Source organism: Leopardus geoffroyi, chromosome D4 (assembly GCF_018350155.1).
Source record: "Leopardus geoffroyi isolate Oge1 chromosome D4, O.geoffroyi_Oge1_pat1.0, whole genome shotgun sequence".
Taxonomy (NCBI): domain Eukaryota; kingdom Metazoa; phylum Chordata; class Mammalia; order Carnivora; family Felidae; genus Leopardus; species Leopardus geoffroyi.
This window is the reverse complement of record NC_059342.1, coordinates 5,740,634-5,761,246: the sequence shown is the minus strand read 5'-3', so window position 1 is coordinate 5,761,246 and position 20,613 is coordinate 5,740,634. Positions and strand designations below refer to the sequence as shown.

General features: G+C 45.4%; 1 long non-coding RNA gene across 3 annotated transcripts in view; it reads left to right on the top strand.

Moving 5' to 3' along the window:
- Positions 1–452: 452 nt before the first annotated feature.
- The window catches only part of LOC123593020, a 34,473-nt gene continuing 14,312 nt past the window's right edge, over positions 453–20,613 (top strand). The window contains exons 1-5 of one of the 3 annotated variants that reach the window (XR_006710056.1): positions 453–862; positions 4,999–5,132; positions 5,222–5,339; positions 15,334–15,476; positions 16,206–16,696. This is a non-coding gene — a long non-coding RNA (uncharacterized LOC123593020). Of the gene's footprint in view, positions 863–4,998; positions 5,133–5,221; positions 5,340–15,333; positions 15,477–16,205; positions 16,697–20,613 lie in introns of those variants that run through there. The other 2 variants (XR_006710057.1, XR_006710055.1) reach the window with 2 other exon arrangements.

Genomic DNA, 20,613 nt, shown 5'->3' with positions numbered 1-20,613 from the left:
AATCTAAACAAAACAGAACAAAACAAACAGACTCTTCAATACAGAGAACAAACTGGTCATTACCAGAGGGAAGGGAGCTGGGGGATGGGCTAGACGGGTAAAGAGGATTAAGTTACTTTCCGTTATAAACTTCCAGTTATAAAATAAATAAGTCACAGAGATTCAAAACACGGCAGAGGGAACTTCGTCAGTAACATAATAAGTTTGTGTGGTGACCGATGGTGACTACATTTGTCGTGGGGAGCATTTCATAATGTATATAAATCTCAAATCACTATGTTGTACACCTGACATTAATATAACGTTTTATGTTAACTACGCTTCAATTAAAAAGAAAAGGATATTGGTTACGTGAAAGCATGTGACTCACTATTACTGGTCTAAGCAGCCACAGGAGCCCCGTGGATTTGCATGTGACTTCTAGTTAAGTCCCACTGTGAGTTGCAGTAATAAAGGGACTCTCGTCTGGACTATCGTCTGACAACCTCTCTCCCACCTCTCTCCCTGTCACCGGCTGAAAAAAAGCACCCCCAGTGGAAAGAGATGTTTTCTCCAGTGGAAAGAGATCCTTCTGAACACATCTCCTCCGGGTACCTGGGCCTCTCAGTTTGTTCTTTCAGACTCACGCCTGACTGGTGTTTCCCAGGCCCCAGAAGTGGCACAGTCACTGTCATGCATCACGACAATCCCATCCTGATGCATCAGGGCTCCATCCACGGCAGGCTTTTCAGGAAGAACGCGGCCTTAGGAAGAGGCAGAGCCCGGAAGCTGGCCGTGTGCACCTGCCTTCGGGCAACGAGCTCTAGGATTCTGATGTCAGCTTGCATCTAAAACATTTCTGAGTGAACATCCTACATGAAAGGTACGAGATGCTTGAGTTTCTTAGAGAAGGCTCCCTGAAGGATCGTTTTCTCTTTCAGATAGAAATGCTCTGTGTACATCCACGGAGAATGCCCCCGTGGGCACGCCATACATTTCCTTTGATTAGATTATGCCACTTTTTAATCTTTACTGAGTGTTTTATTTAAGTTAATCTTTTAACAGCTTGCATTTATTGATGGGTTTTTAAAAAAAATAATTTGATTTGGGACCAATATTTGTGATTTCCTAAGTATCATTGAGAAGTAAATGAACAGTGTTTTTGGACTAAATTAGTGCCTGGGCTGGGATTTTAGAGTCGTACAGAACTGGCTTTGAAAATAACAAGTCATAAAGTGTGGATTTGGGCAATTAAGCTTTTGCAAACTTAATTTTTGTGGGGATTAGATGAGAAAATCCATTTAGATCACCGTGCTCAGCGCTCGGCACACAGGAAGTTTTCAGTGCTTTTGTTGTGCCTCTTTTAATCATATTATTATGATTGATTAATTTATGAATTTTATTAATATTTAATCAGATTAATAAAAAATATCTCCTTCACTGTTGACACTGGTATGCTACTGAAACACGGGCACGTTTTCCTATCAAGCAGTTGGTCTATATTATCTCTATCCAGTTTTGTTTGTATGTATACAATTCCATAACGTAAACGGACACATCATGCAATGAAACTAACGTAAATGGTTGACTTGCCTCATTTTCGCCAAATCTATAAGTCTTGAAAAAGCAAATTAATGGGGCGCCTGGGTGGCGCAGTCGGTTAAGCGTCCGACTTCAGCCAGGTCACGATCTCGCGGTCCGGGAGTTCGAGCCCCGCGTCAGGCTCTGGGCTGATGGCTCAGAGCCTGGAGCCTGTTTCCGATTCTGTGTCTCCCTCTCTCTCTGCCCCTCCCCCGTTCATGCTCTGTCTCTCTCTGTCCCAAAAAATAAATAAACGTTGAAAAAAAAAAAAAAAGAAAGAAAAAGCAAATTAAAAAGGAGCGGACAGAGGGAAAAGTCAAAGTAAACATGAAATTATGTTTGACACCTTCCAATGAATATATACACAGCAAGCGATCCGATGCTGTTCATCATTCAGAGATGATAAAATGTCTTAAAACTTCTGTCACATAATAATAGCAATGTAATGCTTCATAGGCTTTATGCTTCATTCCTTCATGCGTCTCTAAGGTCCTAGACATCTTTTTCTGACTTTTCTCACAACTATGCTCCCAGAGAGCATAAATTTGGGAGTTTCGTTTATTTTGGCGGCAATAACTTCCTTTTTAAACCCTTATTTCAATATTTCAAACCTCCCTCCTAGGTCTCTAGTCTTACCTTCCTCAGTTGTCAGGCACAATCAGCAAAAAAGGGAGTAAAACCAAGAAGCGTAAGCATTAGAGATAAAATAAAATTGTCATTATTTGCTTCTTGGAAACAAGGCAGCATCCTGAAAGACAATAATAAACTGTAAGAAAATTCAGAAGCTCTCTCTGTATGAAAGTAATTTCAAAAATCAAGGACTTTTCTCACACATATAAAATAAGGAAAAATCGACCCCAATTTTAATGGAATCTGAAATAAAAAATTAACAAGAAATGTTCCAACATCTCTATGAATAAGTATTCAGAACACCACTGAAGGGCATAATAGAAGATGGAAATAAACCCCTGTGCTTGGATACCAGGACTTGAGGCTATGAAGACATTAGTCCTTGCTAAATTAATTGCTAAGGAAAATAGATCGTTCCATTTTTTTACTTTGAAATATCACATGCAAGAACAGTGAAGGCAATTAGTAAAAAGAGTAGGAATAGGAATTAGTTCTCCAAGTATAGGGTAACAACATTACAAAGCTTGACTCTAGCTCTTAGATACTAGCATATTAATACACGTATTAATGAAGAAACGTAATAGGGTCTGATAATAGATATACAGATTTAATCATTAACACAGCAAATTTAGCGAACTTGAATTTAGCAAAGGAGTGTGGCAATTCAGTTCAGTGAGGAAAACTGAATTATTCAATAAATGTTACTGGTGCAAACAGCCATCTAGACATACATAAATCAAGTCAGGTGCATCCTTCACACCTTACATTTTTAAAAAAAAATTTTTTTAATGTTTATTCATCTTTCAGAGACAGAGAGAGACAGAGCATGAGCGGGGAAGGGGCAGAGAGAGGGAGACACAAAATCCGAAGCAGGCTTCAGGCTCCGAGCTGTCAGCACAGAGCCCAATGAGGGGCTCGAACCCACGAACTGCAAGATCATGACCTGAGCCGAAGTCGGACACTCAACCGACTGAGCCACCCAGGCACCCCTTCACACCTTACATTTAAACAGATCTGTGATGGAATGAAGGTTCAGAGTAAAACAGACCCAGAGAAAGGATGAGACAAAGTCAGGGGAGAATGTGCATGTAGTGTGGGAGGGGGCATATAGTTCTAAGCAAGCCCCAAATTCAGGTGCCACAGAAGAAAAAACTGATCAATTAGATCAACTGAAGGAAGCTGGATGAAAAAAAAAAAAAAAAACCACTCTCAGAATACTTTTCAAACAGGAACAGGAAGAAATTGGTAGTACATGTGACAAAGAACTAATCTCTTACATTCATAAAACCCTCTTACAAACTGATGGATAAAGACCAAAACTTCATATAGAATCAGGCAAAAAATAAATAAATAAATAAATAAATAGCCAGTTTACAAAAAGAAAATAAAATGATAGATGACCATAGGAGAAACGCTCAACATCACTTATATTTGAAGAAATGAATATCATAACATCTACGTGATACTACTTTAACCTATTTGATTTGAACCGCTCGAGGCATTTCTAATAATGCTCTTTCTCAGGACAGTAACTTTCCCAATTGTGGCAGAATATTACCCTTATTTCTTCGATTTTATAGTTACGTATATACTATCTTGTAGCCTAAAATGTAGATAGCGCACCAGATCTATATCATTGCACATCACTTAGCATAAAACTAAGTTTAAAAATAGAACAGATTTAGGGACGCCTGGGTGGCTCAGTCGGTCAAGCGTCCAACTTCAGTCAGGTCATGATCTCGCGGTTTGTGGGTTCGAGCCCCACGTCGGGCTCTGTGCTGACAACTCGGAGCCTGGAGCCTGTTTCAGATTCAGTGTCTCTCTCTCTGCCCTCCCCCTGGTCACATGCTCGCTCTCTCTCTCTCTCAAAACTAAATAAACATTAAAAAAAACCAGAACAGATTTAAAGACAAATATTAAACCAATAAAAAGAGCTCATCTGAGCTGAGTGCTCAGTTAAGTGCAAACATGACCTCACTTCTTCATACATGTTTATTCAACACATCCTCCCATCCACAGATAAGGAAACTGAGGCATGAGGAGCTTAAGTTCGCCACCCCCACATGACAGGGCTAGTTATGATGTTGCAGGACTGGAACCCAGGTGGGCTGGCTGCAGGACCCACACAAACCAGCTCGCCACAGTCTAGGGGACTCAGGTCTGAGAGGAAGTGTTACAGATAAAACCCAAAAGAAGGAGAAGACTGCTTCCCGCGGGGGTGGGAAGCAGGAACACAAACCCTCAGAGGGCAATTTCCATAAAATTAAATAAAATTGTCTAAAAGACCTGCTATTCAGAGCTCTGAAGATGACAACCTAAAAAAATGCAGCCCCTGAAGTCCCCTCAATGTACCGTCTACACCAAGTAGAAACTCCACTTCTGGGAATGAATCCCACAGGGACATTCGGAAGTGCGCAGTTCTCTGCCAGTAGGTGAGCACGTGGGTAAATTATGATGCCTCCGTGTTATGGAATAATCTCGTACTGCCTAGAACGCATTTAAGAGGCAGTCTTTTGCTAAGGCAAAGTAATAACAATATGCACATCCTGCTCCCCTTTGAGATCCCTGAAATGAATACACACGTCTGTGAATGGAATATTTCTGGAAGGATATACAGGAAACCATTAATAGCATTTTTGCCCTCTGGGTAAGGGGCGAGGGCCTAAAATTATTAAATGAAAGCGATTTTTAAACCACATGTATGAATTACTTTTCAATTAAGTTTTGGTTTTGCGAGAATTGAACAAACAACCAACAACAGCTAAGTAGTGCTTTATTTGGTTCCCCACTCTCTGAAATACCCTCCAGATTTGTAAGGAGAACCAATCTGCCATGGACCCTGTGCGAGCCTGCATCTTCTTGCGAGGTGGGCCAAGAATGCAAGGCTTGGCTGGACTTTATCTACGCCAGATATGTTTGCAGCAGCCATTCTGAGAGATGAGGTACTTCCTCCCCCCCGAAAAAGAGCAGACTTGTTTCCGCTCACTGTGCAAGCCATGAATCCCCATATCCCGCCCTTGCTCTTCTCCAGGAATGTAGCCCACCGCATGCACCAGGATGCATTCTGGACCCTTAGCCTGGCCCCATGGGAATGATGGGACTCGTGGTGAGCCTGCACAAACCAGCATCAAGCTCTGCAACTCTTCGCTGTGAGTAAGAAAGTTACTGGTCTCTGATCCAGGAGTCTCGTGTCTTCTAGCAGCATCCAGAAACAGTCGCAAGGTAGCTTGCTAATTTGTAAGTAGGACAAAATCTTGGGTCCTTCACACATTCTGCATCGTTCCTGACAGGATGGTGGCCAGTTGGCAAACTTGGCACTAAAGAACATGGGCCACTGTCCTAGACAAGGAGTGAGTGGTCTCCAAGAGGGAGGGAGAGAGTAGGGGCTAGTGGGCGAGACATCACTGAATTTCAGTTGAAGGAGGTTTTCAGTGGAAAACCTTATGGCTTCCATAAGGTTTCAAGGTGGGGCAAAAGAGGGATGGGAGGAGGGGGTAAGAGGATAGGGTGAGGCTGGCAGAGCAGATGGATGGGGCACGCTCCAGTCCTTCAGTTTTTATAAAAATAGATCGACAGGCATCTTGCGGAGGTCACGTGTCATTCTCACTTTTGCAGTACTTTGAGGTATAAGCCCAGGGTGATATGTATCAGTAGGAGACATCAAATCGTATTTTCAATATTCAGTGTCTTGGTAATTTAAGAATGAATAACCATCTTCTTCTATTTGTTTAATCATTTCTCACACTCGTCCTTGTCCTGGGTCTACGGTCACCTTATGGTGTGGTGGGAAGAGTCACTGGCTAAGGCACAAGTGGACCTTGTTCTCAAGTTGCCTCCCGATAAGTCATGTGACCGTGCGTAAGGTGGTTCATACCTGTGAGCTTCCTTTTTCCCCCTTGATTTTTTTTTTTTTAATTTTTTTTCAACGTTTATTTTTGGGACAGAGAGAGACAGAGCATGAACAGGGGAGGGGCAGAGAGAGAGGGAGACACAGAATCCGAAGCAGGTTCCAGGCTCTAAGCCATCAACCCAGAGCCTGACGCGGGGCTCGAACTCACGGACCGCGAGATCGTGACCTGGCTGAAGTCGGACGCTTAACCGACTGCGCCACCCAGGCACCCCGATCCCCCTTGATTTTAAAAGGAAAGGGTGGAAGTGGGATCCAAGGTTGTCTGTAGGTTGAACCCTATGAGATCACCACCATCCAACCAACTTGACTTATACAATGGTCATTTGCTAAGGTTCCCTGTAATAGGTGATCCCTAATTCTTTAATGTATAGTAAGATTCATTATCGGTCACTTTGTTATTTTAAAAAAAAGTTTTTTTTTAATGTTTATTCATTTTTGAGACACAGAGAGAGAGAGATGGAGTGTGAGTGGGGGAGAAGCAGACAGAGGGGGAGACACAGAATCTGAGGCAGGCTCCAGGCTCTGAGCTGTCAGCACAGAGCCCGACGTGGGGCTCGAACCCACCAACTGAGAGATCATGACCTGAGTCGAAGTCGGATCCTTAACCGACTGAGCCACCCAGGCACCCCACTTTGTTATTTTTTTTTTAATTCACGTATTAAGATCTTTGCCTTGTGCTGATATTGCATGAGAATAAGAATAACATAGTGAAAGCCAAAGACTATTGCTAAATATCTTGAAGGAAGAATATAAAAAGAAGCTTGCACAGAGGGTGAAGGCCTCCGTAGGGGGCCTTTTTTAGTTGATAACACACAGATAGGATGCTTGTGCAGGGATCCCTTGGCGAGTATGGAAGAGCTAAATTTTGGAAGAAAGGTTCAAGGGTCAGGAAAGTTGCCCGGAAAAAGCCGAGAGCATAAAAGAAGAACAAGAGGGTGAAAATACGAGGACAAAACCTCAGTGTCTATAAAACAGAAAGAGAAGTTCAGAAGCGCCTGAATTGATCTGCATCGTGCCAAGGAAAGTTTCATTTGGGTTTGAACTCCTGTCTTCCCTTTTCTGGTCTTTAATATCCTTATTAATCATTCAAACTGCCCAGCTTATCTTCCGCCTGGCACTTCAAACTCAATATCATTTTTTTCAAAGAGGGGGAAAAAAAATTCCTGAGCAGCGGGAAGAGATCCTCAGAGAGTTTTCATGCTACTCTGCAGCAATATTTTTCTTACTGAAGTTCCTACGGAGGGAAAATTTAGATACAGGAAAAGACTCATACATGCAAGTCCGAGGAGAGCTGAAAAAAAAAAAAAAAAATCCTCCGATAATAATGAGCAAAATGATAAGCCCCACTTCCAAAGGAAGGAGGGACAGCTCACCTCTCCGCTCTCAGGCTGGGGAGGGTGGGGACTCAGGATAACGGACTCTCTCAAGGCACTAGCCCTCCTCCCGGGGAGCCCTGGACGAGCAGTGTATGCACAAGGAGGTGGGGGCCCTGCTTCCTACGCCCCCCACTGGCCAGCGTGACCATTCCTGGCACTCTGCCCTGACCCTGATTTCCCTGCAGCGGGGTTAGAAAAGAAGGGCAAACCCACCAAATCAAAAGCAAGCCTGACTGTGCACCAGGAGATAGACAGGCTTGGCTCGAGCCCTGGTCTGATTCCCAAAGAGATGGTCTCCGTTTTAACTCACTCCCGATGATGACCGAATATCTCCACTGCAGACACAGTCTGTTAAAAATAGAGTCCTCGTCTAGGTTCTGACACAGCCACCCCCTCCCCGGCTCCGGGCCCTGCAGGGTGGTCATCACCCGAGCAGGCGGGCGTCTGTGCCCCAAAGCCTCCCTGGGTGCCCCTCGCCCGGGGCCCACGGTCGCCCTTCCTGGCCTGGACACTCAGCGCGCCTCACAGGTGAGGCACATACTATTTATGTATTATTTATGTACTATTCTATTTTTATGTTTCTATTTTTCCAAGATTGAGTTATCATATAGAAAGTACCACCAGGCTGTATAGAACAATGTCCTCTCCCATAATTCTCTGCCTCTGGGACTATAGAAATGTTTCTGTCCGTACACCACATCTCCAAAGTAACATTCTCAGGTTACTACTATAAATAAATAAATAAATAAATAAATACACACAACTATAAATACACACGCATATACATACACACATATATTCTTATATATTATAAATATATACATATTTATTTTGCTTAAATGTGTTGTTCAGGTCTCCTTTCTTTTTAAAAATTTATTTTCTAAAAATGTTTATTTATTTTTGAGAGGCAGAGAGAGAGTGCAAACAGGGAAGGGACAGAGAGAGAAGAAGAAGAAGAAAGAATCCCAAGCAGGCTCTGCACTGTCAGCCCAGAGTCCGACCTGGGGCTCACACCCATGAACTGTGAGATCATGACCTGAGCAGAAATCAAGAGTGGGATGCTTAAGCGACGGCCCCCCCCCCCGGACACCCCCCCAAGGTCTCCCTTCTCATGCATCTTCCACAATATAATTTTGAAGTATATAGTCTTTTAGTTCACGGAAAGTTAAAGGGAGAAAAATGGCATGTTCTGTCCCTGGTATTGGTGAACGGTGACTGAGCATTTTCAGAGTGTGGCATTTTGCTGAGATTTCCACGGTGTGTATAGACATATGGGAGGTCTGTCCACAATACACCCAGTACTTTTCACCTTTAAAACTCCTGGACACATCTATTAGAATGCAAAAAATAATAATGCAAGATTTTTTTTCCTTCCTCATCTTTCTTCTTTCTTTCTACCTTGCCTCCTTGTGAGTCAATTGGAGGAGAAAATCATTTGTGGTCTCAGGGAGCATTGTGTTACAGAAATATGTGTATTCTCTTAGATAAAGGACTTGGAACCGTCCTCGCTATCTCCATTATCAATGAAATAGAAGTCCAAAGACATTAAGTGGATTTTTCCTGGAGTTGGAAGTGACAGGGCAGAAATTCTGAGCTAGAAGTTTCAACTAAAAAACAATTAATTCCCCCCCTCCCCCCGCCGCCACCCTAGGATCTCCTGCTGCTTCCTAAGCGAATGCGTAAATCAAAATTGGGCAGAAGTGTCCTAAAACCTCACCATCTGAGAGTCACTTGGGCCAAACCACTCTGCGGTTCCCAGGGCACTGTCATGGAAAAGAAGCATGGGGCAGTGAACCGTACAGCGGATAAAAGAGTCTGGGAATTCTCTTCACCTCGGCTGCCTCTACGACTAAGCATGCAGGGGTCATAAGACTCCTGGGAACGGCTCAGGGGCTATCAGCGCTCCTGGAATAGGTCCAGCTCAGAAACCAGGAATCACAAAGGTTCACCCATGGTCTGTAAACTTTCTGTGAATGTCCAAGCCCTGCAACAGAGGGCCTGAATGGAATTTCTGTTCTTAATGGAATTTTGAGGTACAGTGTGGAGCTGAAAATGTCCTCCCAGTTTCAGAACTTTCTAGATCAGTTCGGGTTGCGAAGAAGAAACAGTTTCTTAAACATAATTAAGACGTTTCAGATAAATCCGGAACTCAAAATTTGCAAGAGAAAAAGCTCTTTAGGTAGCAGGGGAACAGCACAGGAATTCTCCTCCGATACTTCAGCTCTGCGTGGAGTATTTAATGTTGAAAAACAGCAAAAGCTATTTCAGTGTTTTCATTTGGAGTTACTGCTTACACAGCTGTACAATTTTTAAGAAAAATAGTCTTATGCAGAAACAACTAGAAGAGAGATGATACACCCCCTTGAATCAATCTGACGCCTAACGGGCTCACCATGAACAGTGTGAGATGGCTCAAACCTCAGGAGTGTAATTGTAGATCTTACAGATCTATAGAATGATAAGATCTTATAGATCAAAATGCCCTTCTGATCACACTGCCTGCTCCAGATTTGTCTCTGAAATGTGCTGGAAGCAGACAGTTATACAATAAAGTTGACAGAGTGAGCCATAACACTATCTTAGAAATGCTCACTCTATGAGCCATTTACTTTGGCACGGTCTTTACACATATTTTATGTTCTACAGGACCAATTTGAGACAAAAATAGTGAAGTGGGCAAAATTAGTCTTTTGCAATTTCTCTCTTCCTTTTTCCCTTTTCCCCTCCCCCCTGCATTTTTTAAAAACTCAGTGTGGTACGTATTGCTCTCAATTAGGAGCCAGTGAGGCTAAAATTGTAGGCTCCCCAAGGACAGAAACTGTGTCTCATCTTTTGCATAATCTGCTTTGCAGAGCTGAACATGGTGCTTGAGAAGATTCACTGTGAAAGACATCTGTGATTTTATTTTATTAATTAATTTATTTAATTTATTAATTAATTTTTTTGAAAGAGAGAGAGTGCAAGTGAGGAGGGGGTAGAGACAGAGGGAGCGAGAGGGAATCAGGGCTCACCTGAAGAGGGGCTCGTGCTCACGGATGCGGGACTCGAACTCACCCAAAGTGAGACTCGAGCTCTCCCGATGTGGGGCTCGAGCTCGCGAACCGCGAGAGCGTGACCTGAGCTGAAGTTATGCTTAACCGACCGAGCCACCCAGGCGCCCCAAGGCGTCTGCATTTTTAGTAAGAAACTCTATGAACCTGGAAAACGTTTGAGCCCCCAGATCATAAGTGCTTAGATCATCTTGGTGGGCAGGCTGGAGGTGACGATGGCCTCTTTTTTTTCCCTCCGTGACGGGGTCTGTGTGCCATGATACCCGCACCCCATACACGCGTATCACCCAGAATTCCAGCCAGAGGTTTGTTTCACATGATAAGTAGAACATATTGGAGAAACTAATTTGGAAAATCGTAGTTAACATGAATAAGCCAAATTGTCAGTTACAACCGAATGCGGCTTAACTTAATTAAGTACTTCCTGAGTGCTCACCGCATAACGGTCACTGTGCTAGGTTAGGCATTCAGTGGGCAGCAGGCAGGCCACACCGGCAGGAGGTGGTCAGTAAACAGGAGGACAAATACAGCGTATGGTCACACTGCACAGGGAATGGCCCAATCCCAGCGACCAGGAGTGACGGCGTGGCTGTTGGGGTGGTGACAGAGTGTTAGACGGGGATCAGGGAGGATCACACAGGCGGAGGTGCCATGTGATATAGACCTGAGCAGTGAAAGAAGCCAGTCAGGGAACATCTGGGGACGAACTTTATGAGCAAGAACGAAGGCTTAAGTCTAAATGCCAGGACACAGGGACAAGCACAACGTCGTTAAGGCAGAAAAAGGAAGGTCATCCCCGGCAGGGATAAGCAACTGAGCCAGAAGGTCACGGGAGTGGAATGGCTGGGGAGAGACAGGGCCAGGCAGAGTCTCGGGGGTCACATTGACGGAGGGGATGCCCGAGGGCTGGGGAGTCACAAAGGTGCAAGCGGAGGAGAATTGCCAAGAGCCCGTAACTGTTCGTGAGACACCTGCTTGGTGCTCACGCGTCTCAGAAAACCCGAACGTAATGGATCGGATGTTGACAGCCTCTGCATATGTGGAGGACGCCTATTTTTGTTTGTTTGTTTGTTTGTTTTAAATCGGTGCTTTATTCTACGTGGCGATGGAACGCAAAGCGGATCACAAGTTCTGAGGCTCACTAGGAATGGACTGGCGAAGGTTCTGGTATCAGTGAAAGCAGTACCAATTGTAAGTAACATATTCCGGAAAGAATCGGAAACGCTGGCATTCGCTGGAGAACTTTGTAAGACTGCCGCTGAGTTCACAGCTTAGGAGAAAGTGCATTGAAGCCGAACTTAGCCTCCATGAAAGCCATGCTTGTAGTAGAAATGAGGACACGTGAACTGAAAGAAACGCTCCTGGGTTTCTGATGTTTAACAGGTGTCTGGTTAGTTGCAAAGCAGTTAATATTATCTTTGGATTTAAATAATTCAAATGTTATAATATGTGTTCCCTAAGGGCTTCTTGATGATAGATGAACGACACGTTCTTTTAAAATTGTCTTCACTAAATCAAACTGGAAAACTGCAGTTTTGGGGGAAAAAAAAGTCAACAGTACAAAGGGGTGTTTTTTAATGGGAAAATTGGTTCTTCTGTATCTCCAAATGTTGCCGTCTATAACTGTCTTTTTTTAAAAAACAACAGCGACAACAAAACCAAAATATTTTTTACTTAGCAAAACGCCCACATTTCGGGTGTCCCCTGGCCACATATGGCTGGTGGCTGCCGTGTTGGATGTTGGGAGAGAGCACTTCTCAATCTCCAAGTGCTGTTCTGCAGGGCAGCAATTTTCTGGCACTTTCCAGGCATGTGTGTATTTATGAGACCCTTTTTTCTTTGGTCTTGTGTTGATTATTAATCACCATGAACACATAACTTCAAAATAAATGATCACAGACGATGTAGTTCTTTGTGGAACCGCTCCCGATATAGGCCAGAAAATTCTTTCCTTAGACCAAAGTTGCGTTGTCTCTTCCGGAAATCATTCACAATGATGCTTGATATGGCTTAGTACTTATATCCTACTGTGAGACCCTTTATTTTTAAACAGTGATACTTCTTGTGGATCAACCCCTATCACAGGCTGTTATAATTCTCTCCCTGAAGACGGACCCAAATGAGATCATTTATCTTTCGAAGTGCCAGGTCTGAGGATGGGTTTCGGGGTAAGACCGGTACAAGCAAAGCTCTGGACCATGAACTAACAGCTTATATTTTGGGCAAATGATTCAACACAATGGATTTTTTAAAGGTTACAGAGTTGAATGGCAGAAAGATAGCTGTGGCTGAGAATCTCCGTTATCTGTGATCAGATAAAAGAAGTCCTTGGGGCGCCTGGGTGGCTCAGTCGGTTAAGCGGCCGACTTCGGCTCAGGTCATGATCTCGCGGTCCGTGAGTTCGAGCCCCGCATCGGGCTCTGTGCTGACAGCTCAGAGCCTGGAGCCTGTTTCAGATTCTGTGTCTCCCTCTCTCTGACCCTCCCCCGTTCATGCTCTGTCTCTCTCTGTCTGTCTCAAAAATAAATAAACGTTAAAAAAAATTAAAAAAAAAAAAAAAGTCCTGCCCCAGGGGATACACAAAAGCGGCTGGGGGTCCAGTATCCTGTGGCTGCCTCGCCCTGGGATGTGGTTCAGAGTCACCATCAGCTTTGATTCTACTGCTTTACATGAAATATTAGAGGGAAAGGTCTCTACTAATGAGGGTTGAGAACACACTTAGAATTGCAGGCTCCAGTTTTGCATTCTGGAAGTGAATTGTCATACACCTGACCAGGAGGTGACAAAGGTAAGAACGGAAGGGAGCTACAGGCATCCCCGGGAGGCTTGCTCACCAGGCCCTGCTAGGGGGCTGACCACTTACCACAACGGAGGGACTGGCCATTAAGTATCCCAGCCCACACAGAGAAAGAGGGACTCGGCCAAGTCCTCTCCCGATGGCTCGTGGGACGGACAAGGTGGCAGTTACACCACAGCTGTCAGCCCGACTGTCTGCCCCCCACCCCGGTTTCCTGGAGCGCCCCCTGTGTTCGCCCCTCAGCACCACGCTGCCCCGCCGTCCCCACACTCTGGCTCAGACGGAAGGTGGGAGGATGGCCACGGCTGGCCCTGCGCAGAGCCACGTGAGCACTTCTGGGTGAGAAGGGCTGAGATGACCCCGCCGAGGCTGAGGGGCTCCATGGGGCCTGATGCGTGTACTCCACACACGGCCGACACGCGGTCCTGTACCCACTAAGCTCTGTCCACACGCATTCTGGGGAATCCTGGGCCAGAGGGGACATGCGTGGAGGGCACCAGATGTTGAAAATCTCACTGTTCTCCACCACAACGGGGAGACGTAAAAGGAGGAAGGATGGAACCGTCCGGGGAAGACATCTATAACATTTATACGTTTATACATTGACAGCAGAGGCACTTCCTGCAGGAACTCAGTGGCAGAAAAAGGCCACCGAGTTTGGATAGCTCGGCACCTGCGCTGAAACTTAAAAAAGGAAAGAAGACGCAGACAAGTCCTACGTTTCTCTGGCCAACAGGAGCGGTTCAGCCAAATGTAAGACAAAGGGTGAGAAAAGGTCTTCTCAAGGGAGCCAGAGTCCTTGAAAAGGCACCCAGGACCCCAGGGGTGAGGTCGGCTGCCACACACAGCCCCACAGGGGCTGTGTCCTCAACCTGAAGGAAAACATGGCTGCAGGGAGAAGGGATAAGTGGGCACAATGAGAACATTCGAGAAGAATGTGCAACTGAAGAAGAAAAGAATTGCTCGCCAATGTTTTAGGTCATCGTAAACTTAGGGAAAATATAGATTTAATGAGTAACGGGCACAAAGGTGAGCTGATAAAATCAATGAGATGAAGACAGGCAGTTGCGGAATTTTCAGGTAAGACCAGACAGCTGAAAACCACCAGAAAACCAATAAATTATATAATAAAGAACGAACACATAGATGCAGTGGAAAAAAAATATTACCGGCAAAGACAGAAGTGTTGAGATGGAGGCAGCAAATGCAGAGGAAAAAGACAATCACATTAAACATTTAGGAACAGTGAAAATGGGAGTGGGGAAAGGGACAGGTTCCACGTCTTGAGGACTATTCCATGCTATTTAAATTTTTCTCCCCCAGCATGCCAACGTACTAATGTATTGTTTGTACGTTTTTATGTATCAACAGTTTTCTAACTAGGGAGACACCGGCCGACGCTTTGCTGTTTTCCTTTTTTCTTTTCTATTCGGGAACAGATGAACAACGTAACATAACATTTTAATTTTTTAAAGGTTTTTTTTTTTTTTTAATTTATTTTTGAGAGGGAGAACACACATGCTAGCAGGGGAGGGGCAGAGACAGAGACAGAATCCCGAGCAGGCTCCGCGATGTCAGCACAGAGCCTGACGCAGGGCTCGAACTCATCAACAGTGAGATCACGGCCTGAGCCGAAGTCAAGAGTCAGACTGAGCCACCCAGGCGCCCCTACGTAACACTTTTGTAAAGGAAGCAGAGTGAGTCTTGAAAAACCTCACTAATAATCATGCACTAATGAAAGCAAACAAAAGAGCAGATCGCATACCTATGTTGTCAAGTCACGTGGCAGCTGCTGGGGGCTTGCCATCAGCTTTATACTTTGGTGGAAGATGTTTCCTCCCGCTCCGTGCAGTTCTCATTTCCAGATTTGATAGAACCAGACAGGGGTGGGCCTTTGTGTTATTGTTTCACTGTTGCGGTAGACAAGGTCTACACGCTCACGTCTGCTCCAGAAACACTCAGAGCAGCATCGAATAAACTGAATAATAGATCACACCATTATTTTTAAAGGGAAACATCATTCTGGTGAAAACCACAAGGCCATTCGAGCAGCAACTCCTAAATACCACGTCAGTGAAATCCTCCTTGCCAGAACTGATTCCATTTAACTTCTGTACCTTTGAGGAACGAAGGCACAGGTTGTTTAGACAGAGGTACGCTGATATTCAAATATGTAAATGTATTTGAGATCACATGGAATGAATGTTTTATTTTATTTTTTTGTTGTTATTTTAGAGAGAGAGAGAGCATGAGTGGGGGAGAGGGGCAGAGTGGGGGGGGCGAGAGAGAGAGAGAGAGAGAGAGAGAGAGAGAGAGAGAGAGAGAATCTTAAGCAGGCTCCATGGCCAGTGCAGAGCCAGACGCAAGTGCGATCTCACGACCCTGGGATCATGACCTGAGCCGAAATCAGGAGTCGGATGTTCAGCTTTCTGAGCCACCCAGATGCCCTTGAATGTTTTATTTTCTACACAGATCGCAGAAGGTTTCTACATGTTGAGTAACTATTGTTTCGTATTTATCGAAAAATGACCACGTTCAGCTAAACTAGTTATAGCTTAAAAATCATATACAGATATATATGTATAAATGTTGGGGCGCCCGGGTGGCTCAGTCGGTTGAGCGTCCGACTTCGGCTCAGGTCATGACCTCCGAGACTTCGGCTCAGGTCATGACCTCCGAGTCCGTGGGTTCGAGCCCCGTGTCAGGCTCTGTGCTGACAGCTCAGGGTCTGGAGCCTGCTTGGGATTCTGTGTCTCCCTCTCTCTCTGTTCCTCCCCTGTCTACACTCTGTCTCTCTCTCAAAAATAAACATTAAAAAATTTTTTTTTAAATGTGATTTTCTCCAAGAAAATCCTTTGCTTATGTGAACTGTATTTCTTTAGCATAAATAATTTTCTCATATGAGTGTATCCTGTGGATTCGTATTACGAGATATCGATGGAAAGATGAGGGGTGCGTAAAGTCACAATTCACCTCCTAACCTTCAACCTTGGCTTCTGGGCACACACCTTTGCTGCATTCATTTGTCACCCCCACACCGAATCCAGAAGCCCAGGACTTTCCTTCGAGATGGGAAAGGCATCAGGAAGGCTGTCTGCAGGCTCACAGGGCAGGGCCGCAGAACTCAGCTGTCCTTGGACTAAGGGGAGATTTTGGTCTATTTGCACCAGGAGTGACTCGAGCTGTCGTCTCAGCTGCTGATTTTACCTGCTTGGACATCACTTTGATTTTGGACTTCATTTCTTGTCAGTTCACTCACAAAATATGATTTCTTCACAATATTTTTGCCATCAGATTATAGCATAAAGCTGTATGTAAAAAAAAAATTTTTTTTGACATTTATTCATTTTTGAGAGTGAGAGAGACAGAGCTTGAGCGGAGGAGGGGAAGAGAGAGAGAGGGAGACACAGAATCCGAAGCAGGCTCCAGGCTCTGAAGTGTCAGCACAGGGCCTGACGTGGGGCTCGAACTCACAGACTGTGAGATCATGACCTGAGCCAAAGGCGGAGGCTCAACCGACTGATCCACCCAGGTGCCCCAAAGCTGTATTTTTAATATAACAAATCTGTATTGACTACTTTGTTCATGGAGCTCTTATTAAAGTGATAGAAAAAGGATTACCATTAAAAAAAATAGAAATATATATTTCAGTACCAAGCCTAAAATGGATTTTCAGAGATATTTACCAGTTGAGGGACAGACCTGGATATTAAGTGATTTATTTATTTACTTTTTGAACAAAAGTGTCAGCTAATGAAAAATAGCCACAGGCCTTTGGATGGCAGACAGACTTGAAAAAAAGTGGCTCGCTTATTTATTTATTTATTTATTTAAGCTTATTTATTTATTTGGAGAGAGACAGAGACAACACGAGTGGAGGAGGGGCAGAGAGAGAGCGGGAGACACAGAATCCAAAGCAGGCTCCGGGCCCTGAGCGGCCAGCACAGAGCCCGACCCGGGGCTCGAACCCACAAACCATGAGATCCTGAATGGAGCTGGAATCAAGAGTCAGAGGCTTAACAGACTGAGCCACCCAGGTGCCCCCAGGCTCTAGGGTTTTATTTGCTTTTTGTTTTTTGTTTTTGTTTTTGTTTCTTTTTCTGGATCATAAGGTAGTTCTACTTTTAATTTTTTTTTAATATGAAATTTATTGTCAAGTTGGTTTCCATACAACACCCAGTGCTCATCCCAAAAGGTGCCCTCCTCAATGCCCCTCCCCCACCCTCCGCTCCCTCCCACCCCCCATCAACCCAGGCTCTAGGTTTTAAACCTCACATGACCAAGCTCTCCAGGGGCTCTCAGGGTTCACAGGGAGGCAGTGCGCATCTGCCCCGGCAGGAAGGCGCTTGCCCCACGTGTGGGTCGGGTGGGGACGCTGATGCCCAATGTCCACCACCTCACTCCCTCACCTGCACTGACTCCCTTGTCCCCAACAACATCTGGTACTATATTTAAAGGTCTTAAAAAAATAAGTTCACAGTGTACCTAAGTGACGATAATCATAAACGCTCCACAAATTCTTAAAAACACCTTCCTAAGACATTTTAGGTAAAAATAAACCGTCCCCTTGTTATCATGTAAGGATTGCTCAACATATTTGAAAAAATACACGGACTCGAGTATGATCTGAAAGATTTTAACGGTGTAACAAGAAGAACAGTCTCTTTTGTGAAAAAAAAATGATAAGGGGCTGGGCCCTCCTGCAGACCAGGTGGCCCCCCTTCTCGGTCTTCCCCCCCTTCCCTCTCGCTGACGGTCCCTGCCCCCGTGAGCCCGCAGCCCACACACCTTACCACACCTTGGTCCTTTGGATATTTGAACAGTTGTGATCTTGGGTACCTGCTACCTTCCTACTTCTTGACTTCAATACCTGTCACAACCCCTGCTGCTGTGCCCTCACTCAATGCCTTTAATCGAAGCCTTCCTCGAATGCACAAGTGTCTCTCTCAAGGTGCGCGTGGGGCCACAGCTCCTTGATGAGGACTCTGTGCTTTTCTGAATGTGGACCCAGCCCACATCACCCTGTGTGTGGATCCAAGACTTCTGGTTGAGGTTCCTGTAGGGCCTGATGATGGTGGGGTGTTAGGGTCTGGGCAGGCCAGGGAAGGTTCTGGATCCTTGTCTCTTCCCCAAGGAAGTCCCAGATGGGTGAAGGTAGGCCCTTGGAGCCTCCTGTCGGCCCTCATTTTGCCAGCTCCCTTCCTGGGCCTTGGCCTCCACTCATGCTCAGTATGATCAGATTAAGGAAATCATTCTAACTGCGTGGTTCCAGATTTTCTGGAGTGGAGAGAGAGGACACTACGGATAAAGTTATTGGTTTAAGGGGTCTCATCTCACACTTCCCCTCGCTGTCCCCTTCGGTCGGCAGAGGTGAGGGTGATGCCCAGGCATATATACCCTTGTATGGTGTTTATGCAGACCCTGGTCACAAGGAGGGTCCTGCTGTAAGTATAACACATCCCAGTTCTTCCTACTCTGATTGCCTCTTTGTTCTGGTTTTATTGCCTGTGCGTGGATATGAGTCTGTGTATTTGCGGTCGCGTGGATGAGCAAAAGTATAGTTGCTTCTTGTTATCCAAGTATAGTTGATATCTCATTATATCCACTGTGTAACATCACTTCAAGGAGCAAATTAGTGTATGCAGAACCACAGCTCCTCAGGAATGTAGGTACATATGTCACATAGACTATCCTCTAGAACTTTAAAAAAATCGTTCATCTTGGTTCATTTTTTTTTTTTTTTAATTTTACAACAGAGAAAACTGTTCACGAAACTCATCTGAGGCCGCTCCACGAAGCAGGTGCCAGAGTGGGATTCGAACTCCCTCCACCTGGCCCCAACCGGAGCTTCCTGCTCTCACCGTACTGTCCCCTTCTGCCTCCATCCCGTCACCTCTGCGTGAGAGGCCGCACAAGACAGAACACTGTGTCATTCGGCTGAGGCACTTGAATTTTTTGCCGCTCTGCGCACATCCACAAGTGACACTAGAATGTTGCGAGTGTTGATTTGCATGTTACAAACAGGCTTTAGAATGAGTGGCTTCAGGCATATGAAATCCCCCAGCACGACGATCAGCTGTATTTTCGCAGCCAAGTAATTTTCAGTGTATTTGTCATCCCCTTGTTTCTTAGGAGTGGTCCAACAGCTTCCAAGGTTGAATACGTAGTGTCGAATAGAATTCAATGAGAAGATAGGAGGCAAAGCTTCCCCAGAGATGCCAATGCAGCCCTAAGCACAGCCCAGTCCTGTGCTTGCAGCATCACCTAGAGCATAGCTGTGCTGAGGAGTATTCTGGTCTTCGAAGGCCTTTGACACTTTACCGACCTGTAATCTACTATTAGAAGCATGTGGCCGGTGCACCTGCCTGGCTCGGTTGGTACATTACACGACTCTTGATCTCAGGGTTGTAAGTTCAGGACCCATGTCGGGTGTAAAGAGAAGTTAAAACCAAAAAAAAAAAAAAAAAAAGCACATGCAGAAGGCCTGCAATCCCTATGGTTTTCTATTTGTTTTTGTTTGTTTGTTTACATTTTGTCTCTTTTTTTTTTTTCCATATTGGCGCTTCTGAGCAGGCACAACCCTGCCTCCCAGCTCTCTCCCAGGACCCTGGGTCTTTAGGGAAAGGAGTTCTTTCAAAGTCGTCACCACCTCACACCTGTATGCCATGGGGAGAAGGCAGGGTGCAGATTGCTGCACCCCGCTTTGTGCTCGCGTGGGCTGGGCCTGGGGGCCTGCGGGGGGTTGGCAGAGGAGGCCGTGAAGCCCAAGGACCAGGCAGAGGAGAGAGTCAGGGGGCCCCACCCAATCCACCAGGGAGACGACGCGCACCTGCCCCTCTCCTGTCCACACTCGGCAGGATTTTGCGTGCCACAGGGGCTGCCTTTGCGGAAACTCCTTCTAGGAGCCTGGTAGCCTCGAAGGCCGGGGGCTGACGACACGCCCGGGTCTTGGAGCAGGTGCAGGGACGGAAGCTCTCCCGCCTCTCCCTCCGCCACCGCCCCTCAGAGCGTCAGACATCCTCGCTGGTGGGTTATGCACGCTACAGCGTGATCAGAAGCTGCTATTAAAATGACAAGTCTGAAAACATTTAGAAAAGTAAAAAGACTATTTCCACTATGCCTCGCAATTGGATCCAAAAGAGGTAAAGTAAATAGATGTGAAATTTTGCCAAACGACAGTAACCGACGGGGAGGCAGGTGAGCCTGGCAGATCTGGGGACAGTAGGACCCATATAGCTTTAGACATTTGTGCAAATGATGTATTGTCCATTGTTATGTAAAAACGCGAAC